This window comes from Gigantopelta aegis, unplaced genomic scaffold (assembly GCF_016097555.1).
Source record: "Gigantopelta aegis isolate Gae_Host unplaced genomic scaffold, Gae_host_genome ctg5417_pilon_pilon, whole genome shotgun sequence".
In the NCBI taxonomy this organism is placed as follows: Eukaryota; Metazoa; Mollusca; class Gastropoda; order Neomphalida; family Peltospiridae; genus Gigantopelta; species Gigantopelta aegis.
In genome coordinates this window covers 4507-18323 of record NW_024534399.1, presented here as the reverse complement: position 1 = coordinate 18323, position 13817 = coordinate 4507, and the positions used below count along the sequence as shown (strand labels likewise).

The 13817-nt window shown below is 35.6% G+C and overlaps 1 pseudogene; it reads right to left on the bottom strand.

The window, feature by feature from the left end:
• Positions 1–9260: 9260 nt before the first annotated feature.
• Positions 9261–13106, bottom strand: LOC121366361 (annotated as a pseudogene).
• Between the last annotated feature and the right edge of the window lie 711 nt (positions 13107–13817).

Here is a 13817-nt window from a genome sequence, read left to right as displayed (position 1 = left end):
GTGTTAAACTCAACAAATCAAGGTGGGTGATCCAGGATGGGGCGGGAGGGGGCATATAAGAGTTTCTAACAACCACGACTAGCGGCAACGCAAGTCTCAATCATAAAAACCCGAACTTTGAAGCTGAATCAGACCAGTAGACATGGGAAACCACATGAAGGTTCGGTGTAGTGTTCCATATAGAGTGTCATCTGAGAGTTGTCTCCTTTTGGAAAGAGGTGAATTATAGTTAGTAACTTTTTAAACTTGGCAAAAGTCACGACGAACTTTAGAATCATGATCACCTGGTTACCAATTTCATTTTGAATTCACTTGGAGTTGATACAAATGAGATTCGTCCATGTTAGGGACAGTCAGATGAATCAAATTTAAAAAATTTCTGAACGTCTTTTGGATTTACAGAAAACTGCACCCCCACACAATAAGGACAAGGAAGACTCTGTTAACATATTGGTATGGAATATTAAAGTAAGGTTCTCCGCCATCTTTGGCTCCAATTCCCAGGGAACCAGTCTTCTAATAAAGTAGTATAATTTGTTTGCCACAATAGAGTGCTAATAATGACCAAGCCATCAATGATGGACTCTCGTTGATGTAAAGGGTGTGACTCAAAATTAGATCACTCCTCCTAAGTTGAGGTAAAAAATGGTATCTCTTTCAATAATAATGGAACAGATATAGTCTGGGAACCAAAAACTTCCAGACCTGTGTTGGAGTTGCTGGTCAACAGCAAGCCACTGACCATGAAGTTGAAAGGATAGATCGTCACAAGTCCTCGCGCGAAGGCTCAAATGGTATTGTTGACCAGGGGTTGTAGCGGCCACTCCTCTGTAATATTAGATTTAGGTATGCAGTCTTGAAACGTACCTCTGGTCTTATTAGAGCAAACACGTAGAATCTTGACTTATAGTCTTGATACCAAAAATTCTACTCCTGCTTTCCAGTATGCCACACATTCCAAATTATAATAGTCTGATACGTCACCGCTACTATTAATTACTTTCACTATCTCATGATTTGTTTTTCATTGAAACCTAACGCTTTTAATACAATAACCGAAAAAATCTGAGACTGTAAGAAATCTGGGAAACTAGTCTCGGCCCCAGACCCACTTGGGACGTACGTCAATAAAGTAGAATCGTCTTAAAGAAGACCTGTTACGATAGATAGGGGTGTTTGCTCTGTTGAAAATACCATGGGAACTTTTGAATCAAGGGGGATCAGACATTACTGAGAATGGTGATAAGAAATTTTGATCTACAGAGGACATGATGTTGTGCTTGGTCTAAAAGATAATTTATAGAGGTGTCTTGGAAATATTGTCTTAAAACAGTGCATTGTATGACGTGGGGACAAGGGTAACATGGATGGGACTAGGAGACGATTACGATCTAGAAGTAATGCTACCTCAAATTTACCAAGTAGGTTCTATGTATTCTCTTCTAAGAGATTGTGGAAAGAGTTTCGCCTTTAAATATGTGTGAGAGAACAGATGTCTTCAAGATACCAGCTTCTGGCCCACTACAGAAGAAAACAATGATATAGTAATTAAAAGTCTTTATTAGTTTTTCTGAACCTGATCACACGTGTATGAATCTGTTTCACTTCAGGAACAGTAACTACGTGAGCTAAATATCACATAACCACTGAGGATCAATGAAGTAGAGATGATTTAGAGCAGGAGTTGAATAATGAAGTAAAATACCTATGAGAGTGAAAGGGTTAAAATATTATGATCATGAGGCCATGGCAACAAATTTTTTTTCCGGTGCTTTAGACCGAGGTATGTTACCATAGTGACAATTATGTACATTTATATCACCATAGCAACAATTATAATAGGGACATTACTTATGAATCTATAACCACTAGCGCAATTATTCACTAAATAATCATTAAATTTTAACTGAGCTACTTGTTAAAGTAGCATTAGCAATGACTGTAATGTTGTAAACTCTCTCCCTCTATCTCCTAACATTCATGTAAGAATGTCACAGCTTGATCCAATTCTCTAGCATTAGGTATAATGTGTTGAACAGCTTCACAAAACGGAGCATCTTTCATTACAGGAGATTCATCCAATCTTGTTCAAAGGTCATTGCTAACTTCCTGACCTCTTCTTGTAGTCTAAGATATGAAGAAGGTACAGGTTGTTCAATAACTTAGCTTTGGTACCACCTACTGCACCACCTAAACAAAACACAGTAGTAATAATGAAAGGGTTATCCCTCACTTCAAAGGAACAGTATATAGACATTAATATTATAATCATAATATTCCTATTTATAATATTATTATAATATTAACTCCGAACATTTTTTTTGGGAGCTGTCAGGGAGAAGGCAAATATCCCAGAGGACATTATTAGTTCAGCCAACACCCTCTGTTCGTCCAGTAGAGGCGCACACCCTACGAAGATGATATCTCTGATTGTTGGAAGACCAAGTTCCCTGAGCTGTTGTGAGTTATTGCCCAACGAGGTACTTTTCCTAACAACAGATGAAAAAAGGAAAATAACTAATATATATATATATATATATATATATATATATATATAGATATATATATATATATATATATATATGCAAATAAATATAGGTATATCAATATAGTGCAGTTCATATAAAGGCTCCTACTGAGTTAGAGACACCTTTATATTCAGGACAGTTTAGTCAGAACGTCTTTCAACAGTGTTACCTTTAAATAATGAATAAGTTCCGTTTTTCTTCTTCTTTTCAGCATCACCTTTTAACATATCACAGTGTGTACCTATTATAACCTACAGGAGGAATCTGGTGCCCTGGCCTGTTGTGGAATAAAACAAACACAACATTGTCTAAAACAATAAATACAATAGTACTGTATATTATGTAACCATGGTCCTAGAGAATCAATGCCATCTTCTCGTCAGTGACATCCCACACACAACAGATATAGTGACCGGTTTGACAGGAAACATTGATGCAAGTTGCATAATATTCTTCCTAGATATATATATTAATTAATTAATTTTCATTGATTATAGGAGTAATAATTACCTGCCCTCCAAAATCCCATGTATAAAAGGTGACACTACGAAGGGGTGTGGTTCCTTTTCGGCCACGATAAGAAGGTTCTAAGTCTTTACGATACTTCCAATATACCGAGGTCAACACCCACAGTAGAAATGGTTTCTGTTAAATAGAAACAATGCATGTAAAATAGATGGATATATGAATACATGAAATGGATGCTCTTACCATCTCTATTTTCAATTTTTTTAAAAAATCCAACAGTTGGTTTAATTGAAGCAGCAACAGAAGGGTTTTCCCCTTCATTCTCTCATAAAAGTGGCCACAGATGTTTTAGCTTCATTTACTCTCTCAGTCTAGAGAGAAGAGTAGTCTTGCCTTGTTTCTGTAAACCTACCAACATTAACTTCATACTCTCATTGGGTTTTAGCACTGAAAGGAAAATTAAAACAATAAAAATTAAAAAATTAGAATTGTTAAATATAACAATATTTAACAAACATTTGCTTATAAATAATTAACTAGTCCCTTCTAATGCATCATCATCAATCAATCTATCTATCCACTCATCATTATACTTACTCATGAAGCAATGATCTCATATATAAATAATTTGTCAGCTGCTGAACGGAATTTGTCTAAGTCACTAGCAGGTGGATTAGTAAGTGGTACTCCGTCATATTCAAGACTCCATAAACCATCCAAATTACTGATCTCCAATGGAAATGTATCAATATCAATAGATTATGACTGATATTGAGTACTGATAGAGTGGAAATAAGATGAATGTGAGAGGGAACTGAACGTAGTCTAAAGAGAAGGGGGTAGGGACAACGAGAGGAAAGGAGGAAGGGATAAGGAGAGGGAAGGTTGAAAAGGGGCCAAGGAGAGGGAGGTAGAAAAATATGGAGAAGTGGGAAGAAGAAGGAAGAGAGGAAAAAAAGGGGAGGTAACAATCAAAATAGATTCAGCATGTACATGACATTACCATTGCTTGTAAGTATACCACCATACATCACTTAAAGTCACAGACTGTACTAGATCATGTCACATGACTGACGTAATTAATAATAATATTCATAGTCAAAGGTCACATAACTTACTTGTTATAACCAAGATCTATTGTAGACAGTTGAGGATATAAACAGTACAACACCTCAATAGAACTACTGCTACTTTCCTTGCGTTCTCGAGACTCATCACTTGAACCCTCGTTGGAAACTAGCAGATCCCTTTGTCCCTCAATACCTCTAAACCCGACAGAACTCTTGCTGAAATTCTTCTGAATAAAAGAAAGTTTCACTATATATGATTTGGTAATTTTTTTAATCTCTCGATCTAATCTGGAGTCATCCATGCTATGGTCAAATCAAAATTATGTTCTCTTTCGTTGGTGTACGAAACAATTGTATATAAACTAATCTGATTGGGTGCTAACTTGAGATAACCCAATTACGCAAGACACGATGAGGTGCGGTTGGAAACAACGAGTGGGTTGTGGCACTTTCAAGAGATCGTCGTAGATATCTGTAACCATTTTTGAGCACATGAAAGATTACGAAAGATTCTCTCTGGGTGGAGCACAGGATATAGGCGTAGTAAGCTGGTTGTTGCAAGTATCAAGAAGTTCAATATCAGCAGGAAAGTCAGTAATACAGCCCAAGAGATTTGAGCTTGTTGTGATGGAGATGGAGCTTTTGAAGACGTGGAGCAAGACAACAGAGACCACTAGGTAGAGAAGTGAGCTCATTGTAGGATAAATCTAGTGTCTCTAGTTGCAAATAAGTCTTTATGGTATCTTGTTTATGGTTTTCAAGTACATCTGCTATCTCAAAATCTTCAAAGACATCACCCTCAATTTGAGTGTCAAATAACTCACGTAGACGACTCCGTAAAAAAAGCATGTTGCTAGGATAAGACACTCGACGATCAGTAAAAGCACTTGAAACAGATTGTGACAATCGTAAAGAACTGTCCTGGAGTAGTCTGTAGTCGACCACGTTTAAAGGGAGTAGACTTAGGATCAATTTCGACATTGCCCTTCTCCATAAATGGCACTGTGATGGGACCAGATTTAGGAGCAAGGATATGTCAGGCATACTAAGAGAGATGTGAGTTGATTGTGATCAGGGGGTGTGGTCTCCAATGTATTGAACCCTGAGTCTCGTAAAGCTAGCGGAGATGGGAAAGACTCTAGCTGATTTCGTTGTAAGAGAAGTTTTTGAAGCTTTGGGGCTTGCCAAAACTTCAATGGGGACTTCTCTTATAGCATTGTTATTGCAGAATAGCTCCTTTAACTCTGGTTAAATTGAATAAATTGATTGGTAATGTATTCAAATGTTATTGTGATATCGATATGATTTAGACTACAACATAACCATGGACTATCCTCTTCAGGATCAGGTACTGGTAGAGAAACTGATGCTATTACGACTCACATCTAAGCGTGAGCGAGGCATTCCAACTGAAACACAGCTAATGGAAAGTTCACTTAATTATTATCAGAAACATTAAGTTGAGACATAGCGTAAAAATCAGCTGCAGGTTTTGGTGACTCTCCGTAATGACAGCCTCCAACCATGAAGGATGAATATAGGGTAACTTCTTACTAGCCCAATTAACTGAAATTAGCAGGGGTGAGGTATTAGTCCCTCCTTTCCAGCTCGTTTTCTTAATTCCATACCAGCTGTGTCTACAGTAACTGATCCATTATAACACAGTAACAAACCAGCTACATCATTATGGGACATACGTAATACTCGAGTCAAAGCTTTTAAACGAGCATCTGTCGCTCCATGTTGAAGCAAAAATCGTTACCATATTGACATCATTCATCATAGCAGCTTGCACCATGCTGTGAGTGAATCTGCATTAGCTGTACGATCAATAGATGGTCTCATGACCACTGTTAATGTCAGCGCCGCCATCTAATAATAATTCAATGATATCTGTATGGTTTTAGACGAGATGCTTCATGAAGTGGGGTACGTCCTCTTTCTGTCAATAAATCAATTTTGGTAGCACTTGATTGAGATGGCCGTACGTATAGCACCTGAACTTGTTAACGGTGTTTGAGGGGTCCTGGGTTGAGACAGGGGATGGTAAGGGTCCCCGAGGGAGAATGGCAATGGGGAGAGCCCAATTGGAGAGGGAGAAAGGAAAGCCACTTTTCTTTTGTGAATTGTTTTTTTAGCCATGAAATTATGCAACGAACAATTTCAGTATGGCCTTCAATAACAGCTTCATGAAGTGGTGTACGACTATCTACAGGGCTCTGAGCAAAGACATTAATGTGACTTCTGGTGGAGTTGAATCCAGAGAAATTGAATCTGTTTAGTTCAGCATTACTCTTACAAGGTGTGCGATAATTCTCCCCTCGTGTAGCTGCTTCAAGGAATATTTTAACAACATCAATATGGCCATGACGAGCTGCTAAGTGAAGTGATGTACCATCACACTGAATCATCAGCAATCAATAATTTAGGAAGATAGTTTTAATTAAAAAGGCAACGACAGGGGGCATGGCCATTTTCAGCTGCAAAATGGAGTGCTGTTCTAGCTGTGCGGTCTGGTGTTCTGGTGATTATAGCTCCTTGATCAACAAGGTATTCAACAATAGGTAAATGACCCTCTCTACTAGCACTATTAGAGAGAGAGAGAGAGAGAGAGAGAGATGAGAGAAGTGATAAGAAGAAACCATTAAAAGCTAACACACCCATTGCGGTTACATAACAATGTGATATTAATGATATTCATTGGCATCAATACACTCATTCACACGTTTAAAACTATCAAAACAATATCACATCAACTATTATATTATATGTAGTGCATATTGAAACTGAAAGTAAAACACCATTACTACTGTTAGTATAAAACATGTACTACATCATCAATAAGGACATGTGGTATTTCCTTGGATTGGTTTATCACCTCGATCACATCAGGTAATAACTCCTTCACTTCTCTAACTCACCACTTTGACATGCATCGTAAACATCTACAAGTAATAGATTAAATGCAACATAAAGAGATATAATAGTAATGTATGTACATGTACAATGTATGTATGTATAGTATACATGTATATGGTACTTATATACATGTAATAGATTAAATGGAACATAGAGAGATTATAGTAGTAATGTATGTACATGTGTATGGTACTTATATACACATGTATAATATCTCATATTAATGTGTTAATTACCATCATTTTTCTGAAAATAGATTTGACGTTCAATTTCTTTTTGTTCATTTTCTAAAAAAAAAATTAGTGGTCAACATGTTCATCCATCCATATATCCATTCATCCCATCCATCCATCCATCCATCCATTCATCCATTCATCTATCCATCCATCCATCCATTCATCCCATTACACTTACTAGCTAATTCCTCTAGTAATTCTGCACAGACATAAAATCACATTGTATTGCTAAATCATAGGGTTATCACCAGCCCATTGTCTTCTGACTGTAACAAAACCTCCTTTACCAACTAACAACTTAACTAAATCAATTTGATTATTACTGATATTATCTTTAGTGGAGTATTTAGAGCCTGGCTCCTAAAAAAATGTAAATGTACATGTAAATATGTATGGCATGTAAAAACATGTTTACTGTGTGTATCCTAGACAATGTCCTAATAAAATTAGGACACATGTAAAATAAATTAATCTGTAATTGTTAATAAGTTGTGTATATGTATTTTAAAATATTTTTAGAAACATCCTGTTAAGAGAGTATTATAGTGCATCGACATGCAAGTTACAGATTTCCTTGTTTACACATTTTGAGAGATAACAGAATATTGTCTGTGTCAATTCTCTAAAATTTGATAAGAGTATCCTATAACAATACTATTTCATCTTATCAAAATATATACATGAACTAAAACATTATTATATTAATACGCAAACAATGTAAACTTCAAACAATAGATTGTACTATTTTTAGTAAATGTCATGACATGACATACTAACTACTTCAGACAATGTGTTATATATGTAGTTGGACATCTGTTGCTTACACCATACTAAGGCACACCTAGAACAGCTCGATGGAGAGGAGTCTATCAGAGAGAAAAGATGACAGATAGAAAAATTAATAAAGAAAGATAAAAATAAAAGAACCAATGTACTTACTTTGCATCAGCACCTTTAGCATTAACTTCAGCTACAGATAAGATAATCGAACCAAACTCATACCATTTAACAATAGTCATTATAGTTTATATAACAATATATATATACAACTTAACACAATAACATAACAATAAGTGTTAGTAGTTAAAACAACACATACCTCAAGTAATAACATTAAAATGTACTACATATTAACTACATGTACATGTAGTTAATATGTACTACATATTAACTACATATACATGTAATGACATATACATCTTATTATGTACATGTTATTACATGTATTATTAATAGTTGGTAAGTAGTGTTATTATAATACACTAATAACTTGTTAACAAAACTAAACTAATTAATTAAAGTCTTATTAACAATAAAAAATAAATTATTGGTTAGTTCTATTTGTTGGTAATAGAAAAGCCATATATTATAAGAAAATTAATAATAATTAAAATTATTATTACACTCGTTAACCCATACACCTTAAAACCTCAATACCCCAATACCCCATTGGTACATATACAGTACCAATGATCTCACAGTCTACATAACATAATGTGATATAAAGGAGTTAAAAATATATCTTTAAAAATATATCAAACACACCCTTTAAAAGAATTACACTGACCTTTGTAATTTAGTAAGATGTTAGCACACTCTCTCTCTCCGTAATAAACAAGCTACATGAAGAGCTGTGTTGCCTTGAGCATTAGGTAAATTTTGGATCGGCGCCATTTTGCAATAAACTCTCCAGTAACTCTGCATCTCCCCATTGCAGCTGCTGTCAGATCTTCAGTAACATCACTAGGTGTGTAAATGACGGGGACGTCTTGCTCTGTCATAGCTGCTTATCAAGAGAAGGTAGCTCACTTCTTCTAATCGTCTTATCGGCTTTGGTTCTTGAGAAAGAAGCGGTTTTTCTCAACTACACAGTACTGTAATTAAGAGCCATATTTATTCATTTCTGTAAACCACGCCTACTCAATATTATTAAATATTTTCTTTCGCATTATTAGAAAATCTCCTGTATTTAATATTACATACAATCATTTATATAATAGTGAATACAAGATAAGTAATGAGCTAATTATGATGTAATATTAAAGGGCAGTTCCTCGTTCAAGGTTCTGTTTGATTTCTGCAGTATACTTGTCATAAAATCGAGCAGCTTTCTTGTTAAATCTCATATTACGTTCATTGATATAATCAACATCAGCTTCATGATTTAAAACTCTCGTCTCCGACTAAATTTAGAACGTTTATCAATTCTGTAGTAAAAAAAAACATAGTGACTTAGGATAGCTATCATTAGTAAGCTCTAGACCGGTGAATATTAGTACATGGTTACTATAGCAACTTGGTTACCATAGCAACCTTTATATTTTACTTACTGTTTTCCTTAAGTCCTCTACATACGCTCAACACCCTCCTTGGACACCTCACCAGTTCCTCCATATCCCAAACTGTTAGCCGTGGGATAGAGTGCCTCACCCTAGGGATATATGCAATGCATCCATTATGTTTACTATGTGTCCATTGTACTTACATTTCTTCCTTTTGCTTTTCATATGATTCCAAATCTGGTTTTAATTGTTTAGTTAGTCTTTCATATTGTCTGTATTGGGCTGATGATAATCTAAAATGGATGAATGGGTAGACAAATGGATAGATGATTGGAAAGATGGACGGATAGATCACCTGAAAATCCAGGGTCTGGATTTTTCTTTTTTCTTTTCTCTCTAGACGATCCAAATCTTGAGCACATGAGTCGAGTAATTTAATGTTCATAATCCTCTCCTGCATCATCTGCTCTCTTTAGATAAACAAAACGTGTAAACAACAACACAAAACATGTAAACAACAACACAAAACATGTAAACAACAATACAAATATATAATTATAATTAAGTTACTTTCTTTGCTTCTTCTTCATATGAGTTCCCATTCAGCTTTTCGACGTCTCACTTCAAAATTTGCTGGTAACTTACTACGTCTGTCTTCTTCAACTACTTCATGATGATTTAATTTCTTAGCTTCATTCTAAACACATCATTTATTATATCATTTCATATAACATCAATTCATAGACATCTGTACATTCTATATACAATATTTCCCTATATCAATACAACCCGTAGATCTCAAAATATCAACTCCCATTATGTCAACTCCCATAATACCAACTTTCAAAATACCAACTTCCCAAATACACCCATTTCTTAAAATGTCAATTCTCATGAGAGTTGATATTCTGGGTAATAACAGATTAACCCATTTCATAGATAGTAGATCCCTCTACTCTACTATCTATGCCCATTTTAACTCACTCTTCGAATATGTAATTCTTTCAATCTTTTCATTCTCTCTCTTCTCTTTTTTAACAGCTACATCTTTCTCACTTTCTTCTTCCTCAATATCTTGTCTTTCTACATCATCAATAGATTCAGTTGTCTCTGGTGACGTCGTTGAAGATACAACAGCAGTAGCCCTTTTTAAAATTAACCCTTTATGAACAACCACAGTGTGATGTTAACCTATGAATATCATTATCTTAAAATAATTAATATTTTAATTATTATGGGAGTGTTTTCATTTCATATTAAATTCAAAACAGTTTTATAACAGACTACTAGATTATAAACATTTACAAATATATTATTATAAAAATTATTAATTTTAAAGACTAGCTGTCAAATAGCTGCCATGTGTGACCACACCTATCTGCCACACCTTCTGTTACCACAGCAACAAAATAGTGTAAAGGCTTAAAATGAGTGATTCTGATCCTGAATTTGATAAATTCCTGCAGGAGGTATGATATAAAAGTAATATTAGTTATTAATTACAAGATAAGCCTGATCAGAAATTTTAATTAAAGAGGGTGTGGCTTATAAGTTTACAATGTCCTCATTCCATGTTCCTGTAGTCGCTTTCATCATCTTTGGTCTCCTCAATATTATCGGGATCCCTTTCCGATCACAAAGTGGAAAAGCAATCAAAGAAAGCATCAAAAGGGGCGGAGTCAGAGAGAGTTAGTTCTATTGGATTGAGTTGGTTAAAGGTACACAAAGGGTTAAAATACAATAATTACGTTCATATGTTTTAGTCGGCCTCTTCTCCTCCACCTACTTCTAATCAAAGTGGGCGTGACATTGGCCTAACCATCCCTACAGGACAAGATGATGATGAAGCAGATGAATGGATAGATAGTCTCCCAGGGGAGAAACCCCATATTGGAAGCACTCGGCGAAGATTATCAAGTGCAAGGTACATTGAACTTAACCTTTTTATATGATCTTTGATACTCTCTTTCACCCTCTCTTTTATAGTCATCAGAGTTTAAGTGAAGACCCATTGAACTTTAGTACTGGTACATCTCTCTCTCTCTTCTCTTTTAATCATTTATCTTTTTATTATCAGGTAGTGGATACTCAATTCTCAGTGAAATTGAGCACCAACTTGGTCTCCGTGGTAACAAATCATCCCCCTCTCCTCCTCCTGGTCAAGACACACCCTCTTCTCCTCTGGTCAAGACACATTAAATGAAGAAGATGAGAAAAGAAAAGTTTTTTGAACAATTAGAACAGGGGCGTGGCTCAAGTTTGGACTACTCTGACCTTAACAGACAGCTTAGTGATACAGGCTTAACTGGACTATCACTAAGGTACCTACCTGTACAATGTATACCTATATATTTTATATGTATTGTATTTATTTTTAGGGGAACAGAGACAACAAGAAATCTTGAAAGAATATTAAAAACTATCGATGAAGGTATGTAATATGTTTTAGAAATAAGAGGAAATCATCCCTCATGTTATATCATTACATGTGTCCATGTAGATATTACTCCACATGTAAGTGAAGATGAATCAGGACCCAATGCTATTCAAAAAGACCCCTCCCATTTATCAGCAATGGCCACACCCATTCCACATCCTGAATCCAAAGCTGGTCATTCGCGCCTGAATTTAAAACCTCATTGTCATCTCATTCTTCATTATCATCTGTTAGTCAACACAACATCAAGATCTCTCCATTTCACTCTCAAACATCTCACACTTCTATCCTCGCACCATCTACATCACCAAAGTCATCTCCACAGAAGCTAGTACCAATTTCAGGCACTTTAGTCCCCTCGGGACCACACCCATCAACAACATCAACTTCGAAACATGGAAAAAGAAGTGCTCCTAAAAATCAAACAAAACAATCACAATCTTTATCGCTTTACCTTCAACGAATCCAGTTAAACAGGTTATTTGAAACTGGTAATAGTCCTGAAACTGGGCATGGTCTACTAGATTATAGTCAAACCAGTTTTACTCATATTGATAACCAAACAAGTGACATTCATTCAAAACTTCATAAAGAAATTTATGATGTCAGTTTAATGTCATCTACTAGCTCCACCCACTCTAATGACAGTTTCATTTTACCTAGTACTTTAGTAACAACAAATCAAAGTCCCAATTCCAAACCTGAACCAAGACCCATTCCCAAACCAGATACTGTATTTATTTCTAAACAATCACCTCAACATATGTTAACACAACAACATCAGTTACCAATATGTCATCACAACCATTACCATCAGGTGACATGCTTACTAAATCAATGACCAGTGTTCATTCCATGACCAATTTACATACTAACTCATCAACCAATGTACTCACAAAACCATCTACTGTCATATCTTCCACATCATCTGTTACCAAGATATTCAGTAAACCATTGACCAGTGTACCCACTAACCATCAACTACTCTACCCACTAAACCATCAACTACTGTACCTTCTAAACCATCAACTACTGTACCCACTAAAACTGTCAACCACTGTACCCACTAAACCCACTGTACCTTCTAAACCATCAACCACTGCACCCACTAAACCATCAACTACTGTACCCACTAAACCATCAACCAATGTTCCTTCTAAATCCATGACAAATACTCCACTGACTCATAATGATCGTAGTCTTCATGAATTACTAAGGACATTAGCTGTTGAAGAACTCACTACATTGTCACACGAAATGATGAGAAATGATGATGAAAATGAAATGATCATAACATCACCAACTCAGATGATGACAATCTATCAGATTCATCTCCAATACAAATATCTTCTTCCTCTCCTAATCAACCTCAACCTTCTGTTGCCATGGAGATTTTACATCACAAATAGAGCAATGGAAAAGTGCTTGGAGAGAGAGAAGAGAGAGAGAAGGAGATGGAAGAACAAGGAAGGAGATGGAAGAACAAGTGAAGGAGAGTGTGAGAAAGGAGGAAAGAAATTCAATTAGAATATGGTCGACAGATTCAGGAACTAAGAAGTGAACTTTTGGAACAGAGAGCAAAGGTAACTAATGGATGGTTAGTTTGAATGAATGGATGGATAGCTGGCTACAAGATCAAATGCTGTAAGGATTTAAAGATGGTCCAGTTATAATCTTTAATGTTTTTAGTATCGTAGTTTGGAAAATGAGAAAGAGAAGTCAAAGTTATATCACAAACTTCTGAAGAACAAGAGAGATTAATTCAAGGCTATCAAAAAGTACCAACAATGATATAAGGTTTGATGTGTTGACCTTTGACCTTTAGGAAAATGAGCGTCTCTATACAGAATTATCCTCTTAGTACAAAAGAGCTCAAA